Source organism: Semicossyphus pulcher, unplaced genomic scaffold (genome assembly GCF_022749685.1).
Source record: "Semicossyphus pulcher isolate SPU_LCO1_2020_fin unplaced genomic scaffold, fSemPul1.0.p SCAF_4, whole genome shotgun sequence".
NCBI lineage: Eukaryota > Metazoa > Chordata > Actinopteri > Labriformes > Labridae > Semicossyphus > Semicossyphus pulcher.
The window spans coordinates 7299948-7326269 of NW_027211715.1; the positions used below are offsets into that span (position 1 = coordinate 7299948).

The 26322-nt window shown below is 39.9% G+C and overlaps 1 protein-coding gene across 1 annotated transcript in view; it reads left to right on the forward strand.

Moving 5' to 3' along the window:
• The first annotated feature begins 10583 nt into the window (after positions 1–10583).
• Positions 10584–26322, forward strand: part of tbl1xr1a (TBL1X/Y related 1a) — a 45360-nt gene continuing 29621 nt past the window's right edge. The window contains exon 1 of the mRNA XM_069679449.1: positions 10584–10846. The gene's annotated coding sequence lies outside the window, so the exon portion shown is untranslated. The remainder of the gene's footprint in view (positions 10847–26322) is intronic.

Here is a 26322-nt window from a genome sequence, read left to right on the forward strand (position 1 = left end):
CCCCCACTCTCTACTGCCTACATTTCCTGTCACACTTCATCTGTCCTATATAATAATGGTAAAAAAGCCAGAAAAGTAATCTAAAAAAAAAAACACGTAGCAGGATAAAAGCACAACACTTCTAGTGTCTGGCCGATCTGCTTCTTCAAATGAGCCTTTCGGTCTCTATTGTTTGTTTGCCATAGTGTTCAGCTCCAGGTAGACAGAAACGGCCAAAACAAGTTGCTCCTCCATGTTTGGTGGCGGCGATGACACCAGCACCATTTTGAAAAGTTCCGATATTTTCAACTCGAAGTGTTCGGAGTAGCCGCACAAAAAAGACGGAGTGCTCTGAAAAAAGTCGCCGGATGCAGTGCTTTTCCCTGGGCGGCCGCGCACGCTCTTTCCTCATCGGGAACAATTGAAAAAAGACGCTGGCACTCAGAAAAAGGCACGATATGAAGACGGGGCCTAACTCAGTTTTGTTTTTTGAACTCCAAAGTGCAGCAGGAAAGGGAAGACCTGGCATACATTAAAATGTCATACTACAGAGTCCTCTGGCATGCTGTGTCCAGAATGTCCAGGATTAAAGTAAGTCAGCTGTAAGGATATTGACTGTGTAATTGACAGAGCAACCATAACATTTTATTGCTCAATGATAGAAGTCTTGTTTACATACTTTATGCATTGCATCTCTTAAACTGACTTCAATCATCTTCAGGACAGCGTAATTGTAGCATAGTAGTGTTGTGGGTTTTGAAGCTCTCTTAAAAACTGAAGCACATAAACAGCAGCTCATTATTAAAGTCCTAAGACTGCATTAAATAGCATTATATATTACAGAAGGAAGGTTCTCCTGGGTGCTCTGTTTTTAAGGTCTATGAGGAGTTGTTTTGTGAGAACCAGATGAAGTTTGAACTTTGAAAACCAAAGTCACTGACCTTTTAATACTCTACCAGAGTACAGTAGGATGTCGCCATGTTTAAGAAAAAAAAGGGCTGTGAGAAAACTGTGAAACAACTAAAATGTTAATACATTTGTCTAAGTTGACTTCAGTTATACTCATGCGCTAAAAATAAATATTATCAAGAAGAAGGGAATGCTTGGCATTTCTTTTTACCCCAAAGTTTTGTCTCTCAGGTGACATACAGGTATGGTTATTTACATGTATAGTTATTAGCTGCTAAGAAGACACCAACGTTGAACATCAATCAAGGACAGTAAATGACAGTACTCTTTCTTCTGTGGTGCCGTGCAGATTTCACTTTAAGTCTTAGAAAAGTGTTCCAATATATGAGGTTGTAGCTTAATATATTATATGGATTGGCCATGCTGGAGTCCTGTAAACATAAATCCACATTTCATACCAGAGTTATATACAGTAGAGAAGAAGTAAAAACTAACTAAAGACACTAATGCATAATGCTTTACATTGTGAATTAGAATGAATGCACTTAAAGAGTGAGCCAGTTATTGCAGCAGACCTTTGAGGAGGAGACATGGAATGAGCAGTTACACACAGCCTCTCACTCCATTCTGTCAAAGTGTTCCCTGAGGGAGAAACCCTATTTATAGAAGTCAATCATAATCTGTCAAATGACATGACTCTGATGTGTTAGATGGTGCCCAGAGCTGGTGCTCAAGATGATCGGATCATTTGACTATGTTAAGATGCAAGTGATTCCTTAGGGGGGAAAAAATCAACCGAATAATTAATAATGAGATCAAACAATTGAATTGTAGGAGGATATATTTTGCAGCAAGTAAAAGTCCTGTTATTTTTCCCATACACAATGTGAGGTGAATCGAATGTGTGGCAAGGCTGCAGCTTGGATCAGCAAACTCTCTTGCCGGAATCAGTATAAAAGATGAACAACAGGGTTATACAATATCTGGTTATCTAAGAAGGAAGTGAAAAGAAGGTTAACTAACATTCACATGGTTCATTTAAGCAGAAAAACCAAACAAACAAATTCTGGGTAAATTCTCGATCACTTCAACAACTATGATGTCACATTCTGTTCACAACTGCAACACTGAGGCTCATTGAATTCATTACCCTCTGACTCCATTGCAACGGTGCTAAGGCTCATTGATATTTCATGGTAGTATTTGGAGCCATTCCTTGAGCCAAAGTCAAAAATATAATTTCTTAGAAACACAGTTAAGCTTTCTGTGAGGAGGTTTAACTGGTTATGAAACAGTCCCAATTTAATACCAATGTCTCTTTGTGACCTACAAGCTAACCAAACCACAGCTAGAACAACAGTTATTTTGGAATGGTGTTTTTTTTTAATGCTGTTGCTGTCATGTCGAGACCGGACAAAGCCATTTATAGCATGTTGACAGGAAGAACCTTTGGTTACATTTTCCCTGGCAAAGTTTCTGGTTGAGAAGGCTAGTATGTTAGCCGGTTAAAAGGACGCAGGAGAGACTTTTCTTACGGAAATACAACACAAGCATGCACTGCTTTTGTTGCTGTTTTGTAAGCAAACAACAGGGAGCCAGTGGAGGGATATGAGCAGTGGAGTGACGTGCCGTTTTGGGTTGATTGAAGACCAGTCATGCTGCTGCGTTCTGGATCATCTGCAGAGGTTTGAATGTGCATGCAGGAAGGCCTGCCAGTAGGGAGTTGCAGTAATCAATGCATGATATCACGAGAGCCTGTACCAGCAGTCTTTTTGCATGCTCTGAAAGGTAGGGTCTGATCTTCCTGATGTTGTACAGGGCAAATCGACATGACCGAGCAGTCGAGGCCACATGAACCTTAAAGGTTAGCTGGTCATCAATTGTGACGCCCAGGTTCCAGCCAGACTTAGTGGGTATGAGTTCAGTTTGTCCAAGCTGGATATTGATCTGTGGTTGGATAGAGGGACTGGCTGGGATGACAAGGAGCTCAGTCTTGGATAGGTTGAGCTGAAGGTGGCATTTTTACTTTTGGCCATAACATTGATCTGTTGGACAAATGAATTCCCATGTTTTTATGTTGAAGAGCATTCAGTGTATCAGTTAAAAAGTTGACGAAAAAATGTTTTTTTGCAAGTGTCACAATGTAATAAAAAAAATAATAAAGTAATGTACAAATAAATGTTTTCATTGTGTGGGTCACACCAATGTATGAACCAAATACTGCTCCAATCCAACCAATGTTTGAAGACGTGTTTCATTGTGGACCAAAATTGAGCACAAATAGGCATAGAGCTTTTTGTGTTAGCATGGCTGAATACATGCCACAGTTCCTTAGTTTATAATATTTATTCACAACCTCCAGTGAGCAAGGTTTTAGTGTCTCTATTGTCTGTTAGTTGGAGTTATTGGTGTTTGGAGTTTCAGCGAAAAACAACTTCTCGTTTGCACACTGTGATTTATATTTGGTGTTTTCCCCTCCCTCGAAGATCACTTCACTGTCTGTTCATCTCCATTTCACTCAGGAGAGCCCTTAACTGTCTGAGGTGGATTTCCTAGTTGTAAATGTTAATGTGTACCAAGGTGAGCCCGGATCGATGAGGATATTAAACCGACCAGCCTCTCTTTGTCTTCTCAGCCTGATGAGGCAGAACACACCATGACACTCTCTCTTTCTCATTCATACGCACAAACAGTGTTTCCGCTCCCCCTTGCACATCCACATAAAAGCCCCCCACACACACTCATGCAATATCTGCTACTCTCTGTCTTCATCTCTGCTGTACTAAATAATTTAATCACTTAACAACAACAGCCAACTAGTTCATGCTATTCCAGTCTCCACCACTGAAGGTAAATTATAGCTCAGTTGGTGGAGAACAGCCTTACTGTACGGCCTTATGAAGACATATTATGGAGCCATGCTGTTGAGACCTTGTCGTTGTCAGTGCACTAAATATGCCAGCAGTGGAGTGAAGGATTACATGCCCTTTGAAGTGTACAATGCTGGAATGAATTTTTAAAGGCTGAGGCTGTTGTTGTTGGATGTGCAATGACTAATAAAAGCAGGGAATGAAAAGGCGCGCGTATGTTTGTGTGTATACGTATGAGCTTTTTAGTGAGCTGTGTAGGACACAGAGGTGCGAGCACAGCTACCAGAGGCAGAAACGGACAGCAGATCTGCATACGTCATAAGCAGTCCTGGTCATAAACGGTCACATGCAAACATCTGCACAAACTCCATGCAAACCCTTTCAGGACCTGGAAAAAATGTCAACTCTTGCAGCTATGCAAATGTGGAGAGAATAATTTAGCTTAAAGCTGCAGTATGTAGTGTTCTTATATCAACATTGGATCAAATGACTATATGAAAGACAAATGGAGTCACTCATAGTCATATGATATATGATATAAAACTTTACTATTTGGGCTTAGCCTTCTTGCTCTTACCAGTGGAACTTCCAAAAGCAAAAAAAGTTCTTTGAAACTCTGTATACCTTGTAGAGAAAAACTTTGCACATCTGTTTCACAGGAAACGTGCGTAGGAGAGGAAAAAAATCTGTCAAAATTGCAAGTAAACTCCCACACACTGTCCAACTTGCAGAAAATACATTTATTTGCTTCTAACAGTAAGACGTGACAGGCATTGGTTTTTATTTATTTACAAGCCTTAATCGGCAACATGCCACCGTATCTCACCTCCTTACTAAACCAGTCTCACAGTCAATGTTTAACACGTTCCAGTAACTGGCTGATGCTCGAAGTCCCACAGGCAAACACTGTATTTGGAAAAACTGCTTATAGCTTCTCTGCTGCATTCACATGGAACACTTTGCAACATACATTAAGACTTCACACATTTGTACCTGTGGGTCAATTTAAAATGACGACAACAGCCTACTCTGCCTTTGTGTGTCACTGTTTTTAAGTGTGTTGTTGCCATTCTTTTTGTATATCTATTTGTGCATATTGACTTTGTTGTACTCTCGACATCATTGAAAATGAGGGCCTGCCCTCAATGATTCCTCAAGATTTAAATAAAGGTTGAATGAAACGTTTCATTGTTATCAATGTTATAGTTATTTAAAATTAGTCACCCTAGTCAAGAAAAAGAAAAAAAGTCCCCAAAATCAGCCCCCAAATAACAAAGAAAGCAAAGAATGCGCCTCCATGGCAGGTCATCGGGGATAAAAACAACAGAAATCACTCAGTGTCTACAAAACAAATCAAATCTAGATAATCCCTCTAGGCTGAAAACTCAAACAACATGTTGAATAAGTGCACACATATAAATAGACACAAAGAAACAGGTCACCTGCCAAACACCACCTGGAAAACTTGGTGACAGGCTGACGTATATAATGGAGCAGGCAGCAGTGCAAGAGCTCTCCTATTCAACCTGTGTGTCACGGAGCCTTCAGATTGCACACCAAGGGATTTTTTTCCTTCATGCAAAATTGACTTACCTTCTTAGCTGGTTTCTTAAACGTATCAGCAAAAAGTTCCACATTTACTAGTCTGGAGCAACATCAACATTTCATTTGGAGTTGTGTTTCCGGTCACCTGTTTAATTTTGGTTCCAAATTCACTCTTTTAGCTCTGTTTTTTTGTCTCCACCAACCTCTGAGGAATGTCTGACATTCTAGCTGCTAAATGCTCCACTCTGCTAGTTAGCTAGTTGCTGTATGTGTTTGTTGTTGAGTGCAGGGGAGGTAATGTACATGTGGTTTTTAGAGCTTTTTCCCTTAAGATAGCCGCATGCTGCAGCCAAGATCTACGCTATGAGAGCAGTCTGATTGAACCAAAACATTAAAGTTGTGGGCCTGAGAGCAGAGAATTACTATGAAGCTTGTTAAAGCTGAAGGGAGCTGCAGAGTCGGGTGACAATTTTCTGCACGTTAGGGAGGCCTCTCACATTACATATTACCAATTGATCTTGTTATTCAGTACAGGATAGAGCCAATCTTAAAACGTCATTAAAGAAAAAAGAGAGACATTTTATGTGTTTGTAATATGCATTAATTGGTTACCAGATTGATATATTTTTTCCAATATAGAATTGTCTTCTCTATAGAGTTCTCCCTTATTCTTAATCACAGGTTTATATATTTTCTTTTGTGCACATGCACAAATAAAAGCTACACACTGCAGAAGAGAAAATCATCAGAATCCTGTCTGAAGGAGAATTCAATTGTCGCAGGGTGTAACCCCCGCAGTTCCACTCCAGGTAAACACACGCAAAAGAAACAGGCAGTTTTATGGCTGTCTCTGCCGAGCTGTCTTCTAATACCTCCTGGCTAAACCAGATGACAAGAGTCCCATGTTGTGTGTTGGTTGGGACAGACAACAGAAAGATCAAAGGGCAAGGTGTCATTCCTTTGTTAATAGTTTTGTTGCATTTCTTTCATTCATCACCAAACACACAAAACCAAACGTGTAAACAAATACAAAAGCTGAAGGCAATAAAATTGAATAAACTAAGTCTTCTGCTGGTTCAGCTGTTGATAACATTTCATTTATTGATAGTACTGTAGAGGTAGCCCAAGACACGTTTCCCTACAGGGACAATAAAGTTTACCGTATCGTTTATCGTATCGTTTTGCATCGCATCTTAGCGTGTTGTACCATATTGTATCGTATAATACGATAGATATAGATGTAATACTTCTAATCAAGGCCTCTGAACCACCTGGTACAAACATGTATTCTGTAACTAAATCTGCATTATTTGGATAATGTCATCTTATATGAGCCTTTGCATGTACACAGGGGACTAATAATAATGCAGAAGAATGAGTACGATTTGTCCTTTGTGGTTTGCAAACATTCAAAGTTGGATCTTCCTCCCATGTACGACAACACCAGTCGCCTTGGATGCTACTAAATATCATGAATATCTGGCTGCTACGTTTTTATACAGATATGTCCTCACACCCTGCATATTGTGATTGGCTGAGAATACTAGGTGTTATTTTTTTTAATTTAATTTTTAAAGAAATCATCAACAACATCTAGTACATATTTGCTAAGTGACTGGATTATAACGCCTTTGTTATGCCTTGTCTTTAATGTAAAACACATGGAGGCAGAAGGGCGGGGCGAAGTCGTTCCACCTCTGAGCCGGCATCAGAGGTAGTAACAGAGGCGTTACAGAGGCGGCAGGGCGGAGCAGCAAACGGTGTATGAGAAGCATGCGTTGTTGACAAATGGTACATCTTTTTCTTCCGAGACGCCAGAACGGTGTGTAAAAACACACACTGGGGCGGCTTTATGCTGGCGTTGCTTGATTCAATGTAAAATGGCAAAGGCGGCATAATGGCGGAGTATTGTTACGGCACTGAGCCGGAACCACAATGTAAACAGGGCTAGTGTGAAAATTAGCCAATGTGCTGGTTCATATCATAATACAATACCAGGACACTGAAGCTAAAAGGGCTTAGCAGAATTCAGACTGATTCTATTTACCCATGTGTTTTCATAGTCTACAAAGGATAAACATTCAAATAAGACCACATTTATTTCATTAATTGAGCTCAAGATAATGTGCTTCTTGTGTTTATTGAAATGCAGTTCTGTGATTTAGCCAAAGGGTAAATATTTTATGCTTTATTTTAGTATTAAAACCATAATTTTTGTAATAGCTTTAATGTAAGTAAAAACGTATGAGTAGTAGTGTGGAGGTGGTGCGTTTGCTGTAGCGTGAACAGAGTAGAAGAAGGCACAGAGGCTGAGTGCTGCATTCAGATGGTGTGTTGTGGATTCCCAGAAAGTCATTACCCTGACAGTGGTCTGCTTCGCCCTGAGGTGCTTCACTTGACAATTTGCCACACTGGAGCCGTGTCTACATCAGTGTTTCTCTCTCCATTCATTCAGCAGTGAGGGGACAAAAATGCATCAGATGCACTCACCACTGCTGGCATAGCAGCGATTCCTTCCAAAACAAAACAAGTACGGGGCGAAAAAAGTGTTCAAATGACAAAAATGTAAACTGATTGCCACAATCAAAATAGTAGGGCCCTCTATTACAATCCTCCCCAGGCATGAAAATACAGGCTGAGGAAATACACTGACTGCCCCCCTTATAAAAGTCATTACCCATCCTCCACTCTTCTGTTACAGACACGCTGAAGCTTCAACTACACACCACCGCAGGGCTTTCTGTCTCCGTGTAACTGTTTGTCTCAGCTGGACTGTATCTTTGCTGTGTGTGTGCATGCTGATGAGAACAGCTTTCAGTTCAGGCAGACCTGCACGCAGAAGTAGTCATCTATTTCTGTTGTCAATGTCTGCAGAATATGCCTCTGCATGTCTCTTATGCACCTCTCCAGTACTACTTCATGCTAAACTCTGTCTTTATATGACGTGGTTTTGGATTAGTTTTGTTCGCTACTGTCACAAAAACATATACCGTAAAACTCTATAAGTCGTTCTATAGCTATTTATTGATTAAAATGTGTATAGAAGTTATTTCAGCACTTTTTCAGTTTATTTTCATTTAAAACACATTCAAAACACACAAATTACAGCCTACCATCCGTTTTCGCCATGTCAAGTTTGCAATCCTGCTAGCTACCAGTGCTGCAGCTAGTGGTAGCCGGCAGCCTACGGTAACATTGACAGTTGTGAGAGTGGCGGCTGCAATGACGTTCATGACGGAGCATGTCCATGACGAAGCGTTAGCAACAATAAAGTTAGTTAGAGTATTGTGGCATATTTGTAAATAGGAGACGTTGTAGCGGCTTGGACCCGGAAACAGTTTAATGCAGAGATGTTACGTCGCCCCTAAACAACCGCATTGGGTCATTGTCTTGGTAAAATACCGTAACACAATAAAAAACCTCTCTCTGCATTTTATACTGATATAATGGTCGCACCCGTATATAGGATGCAGCCCACTTTTTAAATGAAACAAAATTGCAAAAATAACTACGTTGGAATGACAAAAAACGTACTATGGTTAAATTACTTAGTTATGATTTTGCAGTAAATGTCATTGTTTTATGCCCTTTTGGATACTTTAAACTTGATTTGGCAGTTTAAAAAAAAGTGGTTTTATACAGCTTGAAATAATGTGGGATACTTTTTGCACCTTTTTGGGAAGTTTTCTCCAATTACACCAGGGCATTCAACCAATGAACTGGCTGCTCCTCTCCTCCAATTACGACAAATATGATTAAATACTGGGCATTTACAGTAGTTCACTAGGCTTGATACATTTTGACTTAACTGACAAACAACATAACGACACTTCTCTTCAGTTCATTACAACTAGGCTGAAAGTCATAGCTGATTGATTAATTCCTTAAATACTGTTACACCTACATTTAAGCTTGAAGAGTTTTAACATTGACCTTAACGTCATCAAAATGGATTGGTCAAGAAAATCTTATTGGTGATAAATTAGGACTGCATTTACTGATAGGTTTAGCTCCAGGTTAGCCGCACAGCCTAGGGTGTAGCTACTTAGCTTACATATCTGTCAAATCTTGCAACATCACTCAAACTTGTATTGGATTGTTCCTGAAAAGCAGAGTTCTCTGTCTTTTGTATGTTTCCACTTATATTGGTGGAGCTGTGGTGGCATTTTACAAATTCTGTTCACTACTTCAATACACTAATTTAGTATTTTTCCATTGATGACTATGGCCTCTGCTGAAAGGCCGTTCAAAACTGGTTCAAAAGTGTGTTTTTTTAATCAACTATTTTAGTATTTATAAAACGTTTAAGAATACACCAGATTTCACCTGCTTCTGTCACAAGATTCATCACTCATTCACACACACGTTAACTGCAATTCTCAAGTCGCATCATATTTATCGGCTAAAATGATTGTGTAAATGAGCAGTGCAATCAGTCACCAACAAAAGCAGTATTGCAAAAACCAGTGGAGATAGATTAGATCTCATGAGAGCTGCATTCAAGTCCAGCGCTCATCACTGTCATCCACCAAGGTCTCTTAGGACTCATCTTATTAAGGTATTAATCAACTACATCAGCATCCAGGGGTTGTTCTGCCTTGCTCTGTGCATGCGCAGTGTTCTTTTTCCTTCATTAAAACTGCTCTCTTTACGATGTCTCTGAACCTTCTTGTTAACATCACATAGCCCATAAAGCACCATATATTAGATTTTTATTTGAAAAATGAAATTGCGTTGAAATGATGTCTTTGCGTGGACTGGATTTCGCCTACTGCCGCAAAAAAATCATCACTTTCATCACCCTTTCAACGGGAAAATAAACAAATTATCCAAATTCGAAAACAAAAATGTGTTTTCCTATACGTTAATGTCATAAGCCTATTTCAGTCATTTGGAAAATGCTGTCAGTACAACAATTACATAATAAAAAAACCAAAACAAAAGTAGCCTATATTTTTTTATTTTGACTGAAAAACTAGCATGCCTACAGCTACCATTAAAAGCTTTTTGTTCAGGATAACATTGAGCTTTATAAAATTATATTGTTTAAAATTTGTTTGACGTCATATTTGTACTTTTTTTTTTTTTAGAATTATCACCAACCCCAGTCCGAATACACCATCCTTTTCTACACTGCGACACCGATTTTGATGTTTATGTGACTGGAGTGTGCTTCCTGCAGCGAGGAGCTCAGGCCTACCTCATTTTCGCCTGGCAAGTCAGCTGCTCTGTGTTTCAGTCTGAAGCCGTTGGCTGCTACTGAACCGTTTGGCTCTTTTCTCTACTAGCGAGCAAACCTACAATCTAGACCCAACTGTCCATCCAGCTCATTTTTAAGGGGATTTATCATCATATATGCCCGTGTTTCCAAAACACATCGGTCATTGGGGATTCCTAGCATCGGATGGCCGGGTCTGAGGGCCGTTATAACGCTTTTTCGAGGTTTAATTAGAGCTAGAAAACAACGGTGGTGGAGGAGGAGGAGATTCCATATTAGGAGCACAGAGGAGAAGGCACCCCCCTTGTGTGATTTGGAGCATTTGGTGAGTGTTTATCGCCTTTTTACGCTATTTTTGCCGTTATAAATTATACCCACATGTAGAGTGATCACATAGGACTATATGTACAAGGTTTGGATGGGTTATTGCGCTGTTTTAAACGTTTATTTTTATATTTTCTCTCGGGTGTGGGGGATGGGCAGCGTCAGCGCGTGAGTAGGCGCGCGCGCACCGTGTGCATGTGTTCGTAGGGTAGTTCTCGTGGTTGGTTTGTGTTTGTGAGCGCGCCCTTCCTTCCTGCAACTACTGTTAGCTTTGAATTAAAAGTACTTTAGTGATTTTTAATCTTAACCATGCTGATATCATGTATTGCACATGTGGTTTATGCATTTACGTTCAGCATTGAAAATTTCATTAGTATTACTACGTAACTTTTTACCAAACTATTTATTTTATTTTTGTACATTTACACACTTTTTCTATAATAGATGAGCATAATATTTTACATTTTACTTACTTAATGTTTAAATACACTTTGCACGTGTTTTGATAAAGTGTTTGAATAAGTGAGTATTGCCAAAAGATTGAACAATTATTTTTCAAATTGGAAACTGTAGTTTGTGCAATGTTGGCATTTTGTTCCATAGTTTTACCAGTTGGAATTGCTGTGCTTTACAGGACCAAAGTTATTGTCACAGCTGAGGATAATGTTGCTATCAACATAGAGTATATTTGTAGATCTTTTTAAGTGTATTGTATATTATTATATAATATTTCAATACCTCTGTGTCAATCTTATTCCAAGCTTTCTAGAATGCCTTGCAGCTAGTTACTCCAAAGCCATGGGCTGTGTGGGGGAAGGGTGACACACGCACACGCGCACACACACACACACACACACACACACACACACACACACACACCCAAGAAGGCCACTTGCCAACCTTGTGAAGCTAACCTCAATGACACAATGTACCAGTCCCAGATAAGAGAAGGGCTCTGAATCTGTTTAGCCAGAGTCAGGATTCACAGAATAATTGGGTTATGGTATTTGTGGCATGAATTTAGATGTCTATCAAAATATTCTTTCACACACAACGTCTTCTATCACCCTGTTGCCCAAAGTGGTTTCTGCCTTTGGGTATTGTTATGAACATGTGTTGCAGCTTATATTTAAAGTAGGTTATGTAAATAAATAATGTCTGAGAAGGAGTCCTGATAAGGTAGAGGTGCTGACTCCTTTATTTAATATATGGGAACACCTTGGAGTGCATTATCACATATAAAGCACGGCCACTTACTAAAGGTAACATAGAAGCTGTTTACATGTATTTTTTTGTAGTAGATATATTTTTTAACATAAAAAGAATGGCCTGTTTTTACTGAAGTTAATCAGGCACTACTGACTTAAATTGGCCCTTATTATCTGGCAGTTCAGTGGTCTAGCTTTGATTCATTCAATATATTTGCATTTCTCTCCGACTGTATGCCAAGATTATCATACTGGTAAATCTGTTTTTTTGGATAAGGATCACTGACTACTGTCTAGTTATTTCCTCTTACACAGGTGCACAACATATGTTCATGTCAGCTGGCTGTCAGTCTTGTGGTGTATTCAAATGCAATTTACTTTATAAAAGGTGAGGCTACACATACATTGCTCTTTGTTTTGGCTTTTCCATTGAGATTTCAAGAGTGAATGTTTCAAGCAAGGGATTCCTGCCAATCAGTAAGAAGGAAGTATTAGGCCTATTTATAGTTACCAGGGTTTGTAAACTGTTGTTACTTTATGCTAGCAAAATATTTTTTGCCTCATTTTGATGATTTCCTTGGGTGCAAGTATTGGACACATTTAGCTTATTGTGTAAACGGAAACTTCCGTGACTTTCGCCAACTTTTCAGAATGATGAAAGAACCATGCATTCCATAGATACAGCGTGAAATGGAGGCTAGTGATAACGAAGCTAGAACAGAAGGGGGATGTGATTTTAGTATCAGTTATTGGAAAGGAAATTCAGTTCATTGGGACTAGAGGGCATAACTTTCCCCAGAAATGTCCTTGACTTTGTGTTTGTGCTGTTATGGTCACTTTTAGTTCTGATTTATTACTCCCTACTAGACTATGGTGGGTGGACTCCGAACCTTGTAGGGGGTATCTGTGGCCACAGCATTAACAAGCACCGGGACGAGGTGCTGCTGATAACGGCACGCACACCACGAGTAATTAAAGACTGCCTCGAACGCAAGCCTGATCATCCCGCCAACATTACGTTGCATTCTTTTTTACAGTTTACAGGCAGGTGACGCACAGATTCTGCATTCTCAGCGTCAGTTCACTCTGTGCTCTGATGAAGAGCTGCACTAATGTGATGTCAGACGGACTTTTCCTGTAGATTAGTGATGGCAAACGAGAAACTGGCGAGTACTCCTTTTGTAGCCAAGCAACAATAAAGTAGCAGCTCTTCTTGTTTCAGTTAATTTGCCTCACAATCGCACGTCCTGCAATGTGACTATTGCACATGCGCACTTCAGAACTGAAAAAATATTTTTCGGTTCATTATGAAACTGCCATCGGACAAATTAGACTATGGCAGGCCGCCTCAGTCTAGGTTATTAATGGGAAACACTGGCTCAACTCACATCTGATTCGAGTGAAGTAGTCTTTAAAGGTTTTCCATCATAGATTCCTCACATTAAGATCAGGGTTACACCTGAGGGTTGACCAATAAATCAAGTTGTACATAGCAAGGCTCTTCTTTGCCTAAACTAGCTTGACAAAACCTAAACCTAAATCAGAGATAATGGGTCACAACTTTGTTTTTCAATCTTCTTTGTGACCCAGGTTTCCTTCATCAGGCTCTGGAAGTGCAGCACTCACTACAGCTAATTTTAACCTGAAACTCTGTACACAGCTTCCTCCCAAGCAAGTTAGGTGTGCTGCATAATTTACCATGGCGATCTAGCAAGGTTTACAGAGAGCCACGTTTGTGACATTGAAAACTCTTCAGCATGTCTTTCTAACCCATTACCGTCACTCTGTAGTAGAACTTTCTGTATGGTAGTGTGAGCTTTTTGGTAAAAAGGGTCTGAGCATTTAAATATTTTATCACTTCATATGCAGCATGTGATGGGCTCCCCTCTACTTAAGTGGGAAATCCTTAAATGTATTTCAATTTTAGTACATTAAAAGTGCGTGGAATCCACAGCGATCAGGGCATTTTTCCACCCCTGCACACAACAGCTTGACGGGAAAATAACACCTGTTTTTTTAAGGCCTGTTTGGCTGTTTGTCCTGTGGCATTTAGCTAGCATGGTCTTCCTTCCTGTGGTCGTTCTGAATGTCATGGTTCATGTTGAAAGTTTTGGATTGAAATCTGTAATTCTTAAGTTGCTTTAGGCCCTATGTCATAAGTTGTTTCTAACATGCCATGGTCATCTTCAAGCAGTCTGCATCCAAATAGCAGCTGTAGTTAATTTTCCCACCAAAATTTTCTACACTGGCGTGACCAGCTTAGTTGAGAAACAATTGACAAAGCCAATGTCTCCTTGTCTGCTCCATCATTGATTGACATCAGTAGACTAGCTGCATTGATACATAGAAGTTTTACAAGTTTTTGTGGTATATTTTATATTTTGTGGTTATCATACACATGGCAACCTCCTAAACCCAGAATATGTTTACAGTCAGATATTAGCCCCTTTTACACTGCCAGTTCTAAGCGGGGTTTTTACGCCTCTGTTACGTTCCGTCATCTATGTATAACGCATGGAGGCAGAATGGTGGAGGTAAAGTCGTTCCTCTAAGCTGGCATCAAAGGTAGTAAGAGAGGCGTAACAGAGGCGACACTGGGGCGGCTTAACGCCGGCGTTGCTTGGTCCAATGTGAAATGGCAAAGGCAGTGTAAAAAGGGCTAGTGTTTCTACAAATGCAAAACATGACTTGTATTGAAATTGACAACCATGTTGGCTCCCATGGCAGTAATGGGAAATGTTAACAAACAACAGGGGAATTATGTAAGCAACAAACCTTTTAATGTTTTTATTGGTTTCCTTTCTTTGAACAAGCTAGTATGCACTAAATACGTTAAAGCTTAGCACCATCAATGAAACCCTTCATTTTTACCTCAATCAGGGTTACATTCATTCTTGAGCTGTGCTTTTCAGTCCTTTAAAGATAAGCTATAGAATACTTTGAAACTCTGAAAGACTGTAATTAACTTCTTGCACATGTTACAATCTTTGTAGCTGATAAGATTTATTGGCATTTGACAGCTTTTCTTAACCAAAAAGCTTGTAAACCAACTGCTATCCATGATCCATGCTGTACCTGACAAAAGATTTGGAAATGGGGCAATAAAAGAAATCTTTGGTGTCCCTGTCTGCATAGTATCACTTATCACTTTTGCAGCTTCATTTGATAATTTAAACTAAGTACAAAGCTAGATGTGAGCAAATCTACTACAGTGAACACTGTTAGCACACAGCCTACTGGGTGAGCTTGTTTGTCCTTTATGTTGCTTTTCCAGAGCACTGAGAACAGGACACAAGAATATGGTTATTTTCAGAGCAGGCAGCTGAGTCATGTTACGTACACAGGACACATTGATTAGTTGGCCTTATTAAATCACAGAGGAAGAGTGCTGGAGTAGTACAGTTATGTAACTGCTGCTCGTCAGTGTTGTGAATTGAAAAGGGAAAGACAAAATGGACAAAGAAGTGCAGTGAGTGAAAATGTCTTCCTCAGTTAGGTAATGGCCTGACATGAGATGGAGAGACGCACAAATATGGAGCAGTCATTTGAATGCTTGACTGAATCACATTAGCTGATAGTAGAAATACAATACTGTGTGTTGTAATGTTTGAGGGGGAGGTGGCAGAAATACTATAGACACATAACTGTGTAATCCAATGCAGTACAATAACACCATTTAGTACAACCTCTTTAATGATCTGAGTTACTTCAAAACTGAGAACATATTCTTTTTAAAAATCATCCAGTGAGCTGGTAGTGTGGTGTGTGGAGGTCCTGATGGGCCATAGAAAAATCGTAAATCAATTATTTTACATAAAACAAAATTTGGTCAGTAAGACGTCATTTAGAACAAATTTTCAATGTAAAAAGCTGCTTTCTTATCATAAAATCCATTACACGGTAATTTGTATGAAAGAGGTAAACTTTTGATTAGGCTTGGGTTAGGCAGTGTTCATTGTTACCAAGGAGACACCAATTACAGGACATGCTCTACACCCGCATCGTTAAAAGACGAAACACATGCTACAATCACATCATTTCAGGCAGACGGTTGGACAACACCAACAGTATCATGGACTGGCAGGATGCCAAAATAGTTTTTGTCCAAATAGTGGTGTTTTCTTTTTGTGTGTGGGAGCTAAGATACCGTAACGTTTGATCTTCAATCCCCCCATGAAGGACGCCAAAAAGTGAGAGTATTCAAACTTGTTGCTGTTCTCGACAGGCCTCCCATAAGGGCTTTTTACACTGCCAGTTCAAGGAAGGATTATCATGCCTCTGTTATGTTCCGTCTTCTATGTAGAACACACGGAGGCGGAATGGTGGGGCGAAGTTGTTGTGCCTCTGAGCCGACATCGGAGGTAGTAACAGAGGCGTAACAGCTGTTACGCCTCTGTTTCTAGTTGTCATTGTAAGCTATTACTTTAAAAGCTGCATGTGGTGCAAAATGAATCTGCATATGGTTTCTTTGTACAGTCATAAATTTTGAACTTCAGACATCGACTGAAGTCGATTTTTATGCCTAGCAGACCACTGAGCCACAGATGAAAGTATAAGTTTGACTTACAAACTCCGATTACCCCCAGCTATGCAAACTTTTGGCTTGTTGATTTATTTATGACGCACAGAACTAACCGTAAACAGGCAAGAGGCTGTGTGCCACAAACTGCGGTAAAACCCCAAATTAAGGATCTAAATGCGCTGTATACATGTCCAAAAAGCTCTCTGAATGTCGGCATAACCCTCATGTCACAATCAGAAAATGCTACATTCGGAATAGGGACTATTTTGGAAGATCCAAACTGAATATGCTGTTAGCATGTATCAAATTTGGTATGTTGTTGTATTTGGAATAAAAGTGGAAATTTGCCTTAGGTGTTTAATGCTTGCATTATTCTGTTGTTTTTTTTATTATGTAAGATCTAACTACCTTCAACTGTAATTGGTAGTGTTGAGTGTTGTGGTGATGTTTAATAATATAAGGACACTTAAACAAACCTGGGGTTTGACATGTAGTGTAATTCTAACTGGTTATAAACTACAGTGGCATTTCTTCTGAAATCAGCGCTGTGTAGTTTTAAAGTGACTAATTAGGTTTATGGTGCATCTTTGGGATGTTATTACTTTGGTGCTAATAAAGTTAAAAAGTTTTTTCAAAAATGCAGGAAAAATATGCCAGTATGTTTTCAGTCATTATTTGTTAAAAAGCAGTTTGTTTGCTTTGTATTTAGGTTGCTTTCAGTGTATTTATCTAAGAGAATGCAGAACAGTTTTATGATATGTGAAGATTTATGTGCCCAAACAGGTTTGGAGGAGTAGATTATACTGTATTACAGTCTCTCTCTTACACACACACATAGCATTACTGCGTACACACTGGAGCCTGCTCACATGCACACACACACACACACACACACACAGTTGACAGCAGTCACATGGTGTGTGTGGCAACCCAAGGGGTCAAGTTCAACATTGTGAAGAATGTGTCTGTGCTGGGTGGCCCATCCCCCTCCTTTACCCAGAAGGCTTTGAAGTTTACAGGCCTGCAGCCCCTCTCCCGCTCTGCTGCAGAGACCAAGGGTGGTTATTTGTACCATGAGGCTTCTGTCCCACTCTTAAAGCTCCTGTGAGGAGTTTGTAGCTGGTTATGAAACAGACTGAAATGAATACGGATGCTTCTTTATGACCTACAAAGACAGACACGACCATCAGCAATAAGATTGACTGCTTTATAGTAATTTCTGAAGCTTCAGATGAGTCAATTAACAGTACACTGCCAAAATACCTTTTGCTTAAATCTTCCTCAGCAAAGCTTTTTACTGAGTGATTATTTGACTGTCAGGAGAAAGCAGGATGAGGGTCTTAAGCCAGAAAACACTACTTGTGCACGTACAGGACAGGATCAGCAAAGAGATAAGACGTACGGCTTGTCCACAGGGGTTGCAAAGCTCAAAACAAATTGAAAGTTCCTTAGTAGCTTAAAGTTGGTGATAATAAGAATAAATAATAAAAAAATAACAGGTAGTGGGTTGTTTAAACATATTTTAGAGAAGCATCATTTGTGAAATACTGTAGTTGTTTTTTATTTTAGGGCCACTCTTACTTTTTTTGTACCAGGGGAAAAATCGTTTAAAAATAAATTAATTTAAAGGGATAGTTTGGATTTTTGGACACCAAGTTGTATGAAATACTTGCTAGTAGTGTAGTGGATGCAAAGCTATTAGCTTGCTCACCAAGTCCTGTGGTCGAAGTTCTGGCCAGTTCAGATCGTAGTATAAGTAGTTCTGGTGAGATGCCAGGGTCTTACAACCAAGAAGTCATTGTAGTCAATGGTGATCCATTTTCAACACAAAGTCATCGTCCTAGGATTTCATATACTGCGCCCTTTTTTTTGGCACTATATTCTTTCTTGACACATGGTATCACGATGCCTGCGGCAGGCTGGTTTCTCGTATTTCATACAACTTAGTGTCCAAAAATCTGAACTATGCCTTTAACTTTTAATAAGTGTAAAGAAAGGTAATTCAATCTCTCTTTACACTATTTTTAATGAGCACAAATTCAATCACAAAGATTTTTCCTGATTGGAAAAATATTTTGGGGAGATAAATATTAGCAAAATGACACCGCTTGAGAGTGTGTTCCAATGCTCCATATTAAATAGAGCTAAGCAGTAGAGATTAGAAGTTTATATGATGTAAGTAGTTGTTTTGCTCTTTTGGTTGCCGCAGACCCGAGACAAGCTTCACAGCGCACAGCGGTTTTGCTCTAGGTGGGAAGCTACAAAACCGAACCACTTCCAGATGACCAAGGAGCCTTTTTTAGGAATAAACCCTTCAATCTTACTAGCCATGAGAGTTTCAGAGTTTGAAGCTCAGTGAAGTCTTTGGAACCCATGCCGCAATTACCCATACCATAATTACCCAAGTACCTAAAACATACATTTGATTCTATTGAAAAATGTATACATCACCCAGCTCTACTTTGGAACCCAACATCACACATCATTCACAATGGGAAAAGACTGGTCACTCTATGATATGATCTCAATCTCCTTGTCAGTGATCTCTTTAGCTTTGGCGCAGCCTGCACAGAACTTTTTCCCTTTCACAAATCATGTGGTTATCGAGGACTGAGTGCAGATGTGTTTGTTTTCCAAATACTGGATTTCTTTGTGCTTTCTTGGTTACAAATTCATCTCTTTCTTTATTATAGGGCTAATCTGATTGCTTCAGAGTTTTGAAGCTTCCAATGTTGCCATTATAATGAAGTCCAAATTGGAATGCTGGATTTATTTATTTTTTAGTGTAGAGGAAAAGTAGACTGTTACCCTCGGCTGGCAACCTAACAAAGCATGCTTTGATTCCATGTCTCATCAATCCTTTTAGAGCCAATAAACTAAATTTGGATTTCATCGGTTACATTAAAGGTGTATGTGAACTACTTACGTAATGCATGTGTCGTGGAATGTGTATTTCCACTAGTAACACCTACAGCACATGTATTGCGTATGGTTTGTGTGAGTCACAGGCCTAAACAAAGTTGAGCTTTTGTTTTTGGATTGTGTGGGAATGTGTCTTCAGTTTTATAGATCCACACCTTGTGGATCTTTGACACAGAATATACCACAGAGATTCCCCTCTATTTTTAACTACTGCAAATAGGATACTACAGTGTTAAAGTTGGGGCCATTTGATTTTGTTTTTATTGAGGCCATGTCCACATGTACACAGGTATTTTTCAAAATGTAGCTTTTTCTCTGCGTTTTGACCTTTCGTCCATACAAACGCCATTTTAGGTCACTGAAAACTCATCTTTTGTAAAACTCCCGCCAGTGTGAAGACTTTGTTTCCACTGAGTTGCTTACTTGTCCACTATATTGATATATTGTCCCCCTTACTCGATGCGCCATTGCAGCCCGCCAGGTAGTGTTTCAGCAATAGATTTTTTCCAATGACTGTATATGGACAACACGTTTCCATCTGCTCCCATTGTACAAAATTGATGTGTAAATAGCCCCTGTTATAGGCGCTGCCATCTTGCGATGGTGACGTCATATGGAGCCAGAGACTGCGCAGTAGAGATCAGCGAGTGAAGCGGCGGTAGCCACTTCCGCTAACCCAAAAACACATTTAACTTACTGAAAAAACAGCTAGGATCCCGCACACCAGCGTGTTTAACAGCAGAATAGCTTCTCTGTGTTGGTCTGAGGTTAACGTTCACAGGTATGGAAACTTCAATGACTGCAGTGATTGTTGTAGTTACGTTTCCACTCATGGATCGTCAGCTGAATTTGTCAACAGAGCTGTCAATCATCTTTTTGACAGCATCAAATAACTAATTAAAAAAAAACTGAAAAATGAACACTTGGACGTAAATCAGCATGATAATAACTAGCTATAATGACAGAAACCATGTTTGAGAAAAAATTATCATGCGTGTATTTTGATTTTATAGTTTGACCCATGTCCCATCTGTTAACACGGAGGAGGCGGGCTTTATGACCTATACTGCAGCCAGTCAGCAGGGGGCGCCCGAAATGTTTTGGCTTCACTTTTAGGGAGCTGTCATGGCGTCCATCTTTTTATACAGTCTATGATTTTTTCAGACTTTTGACTGGCCGCGATTTTGTTTTTCTTCTTTGTTCGACTGGATTATATAGCCACCTGCTGGTGTGGCATACTCTTGACAGCATTTCTGTTGTGTTTTTCTGTTCTGGTCAACAGTCCTTGTGTGGACGTGTTTTTTTGGGGGGGAAAGAAGGAGGGAAAAACTCTTTTTTTGAAAAATACCCTTGCATGTGTAGCCATGGCCTGAGTTGCTTGAATTTTTGTTCTGTGTGGAGCAGCATCTATCAAGCAGAGAATCCATTGTTGACAATTGCCTAAAATTGTGATAAGGCCAGTCAATATTTATATTTCATTTGCATTTAGACCAACAACAGTGTTCGTTTTAAGTAACACAGCCTTCTCAATTGTTTTAATGAGATCCCTGTGTTGGAAAAAGAATTAACTGGACTCAACTTATGCCATAGTGGAGTCCAACTCCATCTGACAACAATCTGTGTTGGCAAGTCAAATGATACACTAGCCTAGTGGAATACCTCTAAAATTATGTACATTAACATACTCAGGTTGGCTAATGACGACCCTGAGCACAAGTGATTCCATAAATGCATAATCAAACTTGAATGCTCTGCCATTATAGCAGTATATGCAAACATGAAACATATTTAGCATGAAAACATGTTATTTAACATTGGAAATACTTTACTATAAATAGCATCTTAAAACGCTGATCACGTCCAATCATATTCATGCAGATGATGCAGGGGTGAAAAATCTGCCCGTTTGTGTTCACACATGCAACCTACCCCGACAACATTGTGAAATTTTCAGGAGTCTAGTGCATGTGTAGAAGGGGCTTATGTTTAATATTGGGGGAATAATCCTCCCAGCAGAGTCCTGCTCAGATTCTTAGAGGCTTTACTGCAAAATCAAAATGTAAGGCTTTGCTGCAAATAGGCCGGTCATTGACGTATGTGTCTCTGATTAAATCACAACAACTACATTTCATAGTAAACGGAAACAAGAAGGCTCTCTTTGCTTTTTACTGATGGAAACGCCCCAATACAGCTGGTGTCTGTCCCTATGTTGCCTGAATGAAAAGAAGAGACAGTGGGCATTCCACAGCTTCCAGGACAGGGTTGACCCGCGAACACGGGACCATGCTGCAGCTGCAGTGTGTGTTCAGATGATTGTGTTGTGTGAATTGCTAATCTGGTGGTGTGGCCTTTTGTAGAACTTGTAACATGTTTGACTGAAATCTGAGCATGACCCTGGTTACACAATGAGAGAGTATAAGACTTACATTTACAGTTTGATACTTTGCATTGAATTGAAGATGCTTTGTGACATGTAACTGTTTTTTATGACTCAATTTTTTATTGAAGCACCAATAAGTATTGTTGGCCATCCCAGAAAGTACTAGAAGTAAAATAATTTTTTTTTCTACTCCTCATTTTTTCTTTTTTGATTGTTAATGATGTTTCAAGGTAAAACTATTTTTGTGCATTGGTAGAAATATTAAGTGGTTCTAACATGGATGAGTGGAACTCGTTTAAACACAAGCTTTGTCCAAACTGACGTCAAAAGCACTAGTTGTTGCCCCGGGTGTGCAGCACTTCTAAAAGGGATCCTGTGTTCATATTAGTGATTGTGCCTGTGCAGTGGAAGTGTGTCCAATGATACTGATAAGACATGTCAACTGACCTGCTGTTATCTTTGCATGCCCACTGAATGTGGTTTCCTTTCTTACTTATCTGGTGCTTTTCTGCCCAAATGAGTATCTTCACATTAGAGATGTTAAAGGTGAAGGTGAATATTTTTGTCAGGTTATGCAAGTCAGTTGTAGGTTAATTTGCTTACACAGTTAGACACACTGACACACTTGCATAGTGTAATAGGGGCTGGGCTAGCAGTCACAGGTAGAGAAATAATTCCTAACAAATCTCACTGTGGAACAGATCCTTCAGAAAGACGACAAAGTCAAATGTCAGTTGTGTGATGATAATCTTCAGTTTGGTTGTAGTACCTGCATTAAAGCTGTACTGCACTAAAATCAAGCAACCGGCTGCCATGCCTGAAAATTGTTTTGTCCAAATTCACAATGATTTAGGCCAATATGCTTCCTGTCAGTGAGGTAGATGGCGAGGGTTTCAGAAAGCTAGTTCTGTGGCTCGATCCTAAACTGGGTATCTACACCGACACTGTTGCGTCAGACAAACATGCGCGACAGATACGCGACACGTAGGCGTCACAGCAGCATCTATTTTGCAATCTACACCGCTTGACGAAGTGTGAAGTCTGCTGGAAACAGTAGAAGAAGACAACTTTGCAACCGACTTGTGCATACATTTTGTATGTAGGATCTAGAAGTCAAATGAGAATGAATTAATAGGATTGGTATACCCAGATGTTGAGGAAATGTGCGATGTGCGTGTGATTGCTGTTTCTAATTAACCTAGCCTATCAATAGCTTCAATAGGAAACTGAAATCAAAGTTGGCCATAATGCAGAGATAACATCGTTCCTTGATTGTGGGCATGTACATAGCAGTCAATAGCTTTCTACGCTTCACTGAAAATAGACTTGACACGTAAAACGAACAGAGCAGCAGGCAATTACTCGCGTATTACGCCCGCCTCCCGCGCAGCATGCGCAGCTGGTGGAGATTCTAGCATTGAATAACATTGGAGTCAAAAATACACTTCCAATACGCTGCCTGTGTAGATTCCCCGTGAGGATGATATGCCATTAAGAGCTTCTCAAACTGTGAGAATGAGCTAAAAGTCAAGCTAGCCAGCTAACTGTCAACAGCCAGACTTTATCAGCTGTTGCTAGTTAGGTAGGCAGGCTTACATTTGCAGCTTATGTTAAACAAATAAATACACTTAGACTTCATTCATTCATTCATTCTCTGTAGATTTAATGAAACAGACAACACGAAATTTGCACAGCTGATCTTAATGACATACAAATAGTCTACTTGTTAAAACGAGGTCATTTTACATTCTCCATTATTACAATTTGATTTACCAAAAATAAAGCATTTTTAAGAGCTAAGGCCCAAAATGTCGCCCCATTCCAAACAAGCTCTCTGTGGCTTAGATTTAGCATTGTGCTAGGAAGGCTCCCATCCCCTGTGATGAGGCGTTGCTTGGTTACTGCACAAGAGAGAGGAAGCCCAGGTGTATTTAACCCCAGCTAAATGTCATGGGATCTTTGCAGTGCTGTGATGTATTGATTTGCATTGTTATCAGGGAAAGCACGGCTTAGAAATACACCTTCTTATCTGTAATGCAGGTTGAAATGTGGAACATCTTTGCTTTGGTTGAGCTCGTCAGATATGGATTTTATCGGCCAGTATTAAAAAATAAACTGGTCTCATCATGGATTTGTGTTGGTAATATGTTGGAATGTGACCCATGTTTATGATGTTGCTTTGTTGTTCAGTGGTAAGCCTGTGTTCCTTAAGATTCACATTTATACAAGGAAGTTGTGATATTTTGTCTGGTCGGTGTGATGTTAAAGTTGTGGCTTGCTTTTGAAATGATTGCTCTGACTGCAATGAGTGTGCCTTTGTCAATCTGATAACCATAATGTGCTATAGCACTGTAAACACGCAACCGTGACGGCTGTGGCCAACTAGCACTGCCTATCACACTGCACACTATCTATACAAGAGAAAAATGTCACACTTGTCTTATCTGCATTGAACACCTTCACTCGTTGGGTAATGCTTTTCGAACTGAAATGAAGCCCCAACACGGCGACTGTGCTTGGTGTGTATTATTGAGCCACTTACACAAATAAAGCAGGTTTCTCAATCTTGAAGGTTTATACTCAATGTGTCTGGGCCAGAGGTCAGATGCCTTCTAAACATTGTTTGCATTTGTAAATGTAGTATGGACAGTGTTATAAGAGTTGGACTGAAAACTTAATGCACAAGTTCTGTATAGTGTGGTTGGTTTGGGCCAAATGATGATGCCATTGTCCAGCTCAGATTAATGACAGGCATCCACCACAGACGTCTGTACCATCATATCATCGAGGTTGAGCTGGCCTGCCTTTCGCAGCCCCCCGTTTTTATCACCCTTCTTCTTATCGTCAATTTGAGACTTGATTTGTCATTTATGTCTGTGTCCACCACAATGTTTAGCTCTAGTGAAGGAAGGAAGGCGACACCATTACTCCATTTTTTAGGGCATGAATAGGTGTTTTTTTTTAATAGAGGAGAAAATAAATAGTGTAACCGTCACAATTGTGATGTAGGTTTTCCACGACTTATCAGCAGGGAAAGTCAATCAGATAACACTTTTGTGCAGCCCTTCATCAGTGAATCAGAGTCTGTAGCTGTGTCTCAATCCAAGAGCTGCATCCTGTTTTGTCACGTGCATGTACATTTTTAGCATGCGATGCTGCTGCTGTCGCACGCAATGTCGGCCAGGTTACGCTTTCAGGGCTTTTCAGTTACGCGAGGCACCTTTTCAGTGAATGTATTCCCGTTATCAGCGACACCTCGCCCTGGTGTTTGTTAGCGCTGAGGCCACATAAAAGGACCGTCCACTACTTACTTGTAGCGGCTGCACCTGCAGCACACATGGCGTGAGGTTGTGTGTATCAACAGGAGGTAGGAGACTTCAGCTTTTGTTTCCATAACCGTCACCAGGCTTCTCACGCTGATTAAACATACATTTGAACACCATTAGAAACGGTAGATGAAATGCCATATAAATAAGATAACTGCAGCCCACAGGTCTGTTTGTATTTATTATCTAAAGGAACGTGTCGCTCCACATGAACTCTCTCTAATTTTATGCGAGTGTCTGAGTTGGTGGACCAAGTGGTAAAAGTAGGGAGGGGGATTTATTTTGTTTGAAGATAACAGACTTAAAAGTCCCAAATAGCCTAATAGAACATATTTTTTCTTGTTGATTGTATATATGAGCATTATTGGTTATACACTGCATTCATCATATAGGCTATAATTTCCTTTTCTTTTATATCACAATTAATTAACTATACAACTTCATTCGTATTTGTATCAGGATTCGTATCGAATAGCATATCCCAGCTGTCATTGGGTGAGAGGCGGGGTACACCCTGGACTGGTAGCCAGTCAATCACAGGGCCGACACACACACAGAGACAGACATCTTTTATGATCACATTCACACCTACGGGCAATTTTAGAGCCACCAACTAACCTAATGAGGATGTCTTTACACTGTGGGAGGAAGCCAGAGTACCCAGAGGGATCCCACACATGCACAGGGACAACATACAAACTCCACATAGAAAGGCCTTTCAGGCGGCAGCGCTAACCACTGCACTACTGTGCAGTCCTGAGCTATGCGTCATCCTGGTAAATTCTATCGCAGTGAATGAAAAACATTAAAACTTCCAATTCATCACCAGATAAAGTTTGGGTTTTCTCAAGCCGATCTCAAGGGTCAGTGTTTATCAAGGCTGCTGTATTGGTTGAGGTTATAAATTATACAACTAAAACCATTTCTATTCCTGTCTGTATTATAAACCATTGTGCTCTAGTTGTTTTAAGAATAAGATCCTGGTAACCCACTGAAAAAACATTGACTTGTACTAATTTATAAACTTCAGAAACGGCAGTGCTTCAATATCCTGTGCTGGGTACAAAAAGAAATCTGGCAGACATTCCACTTCTTCAGTTTCAATAAGCAAAAGCAAGG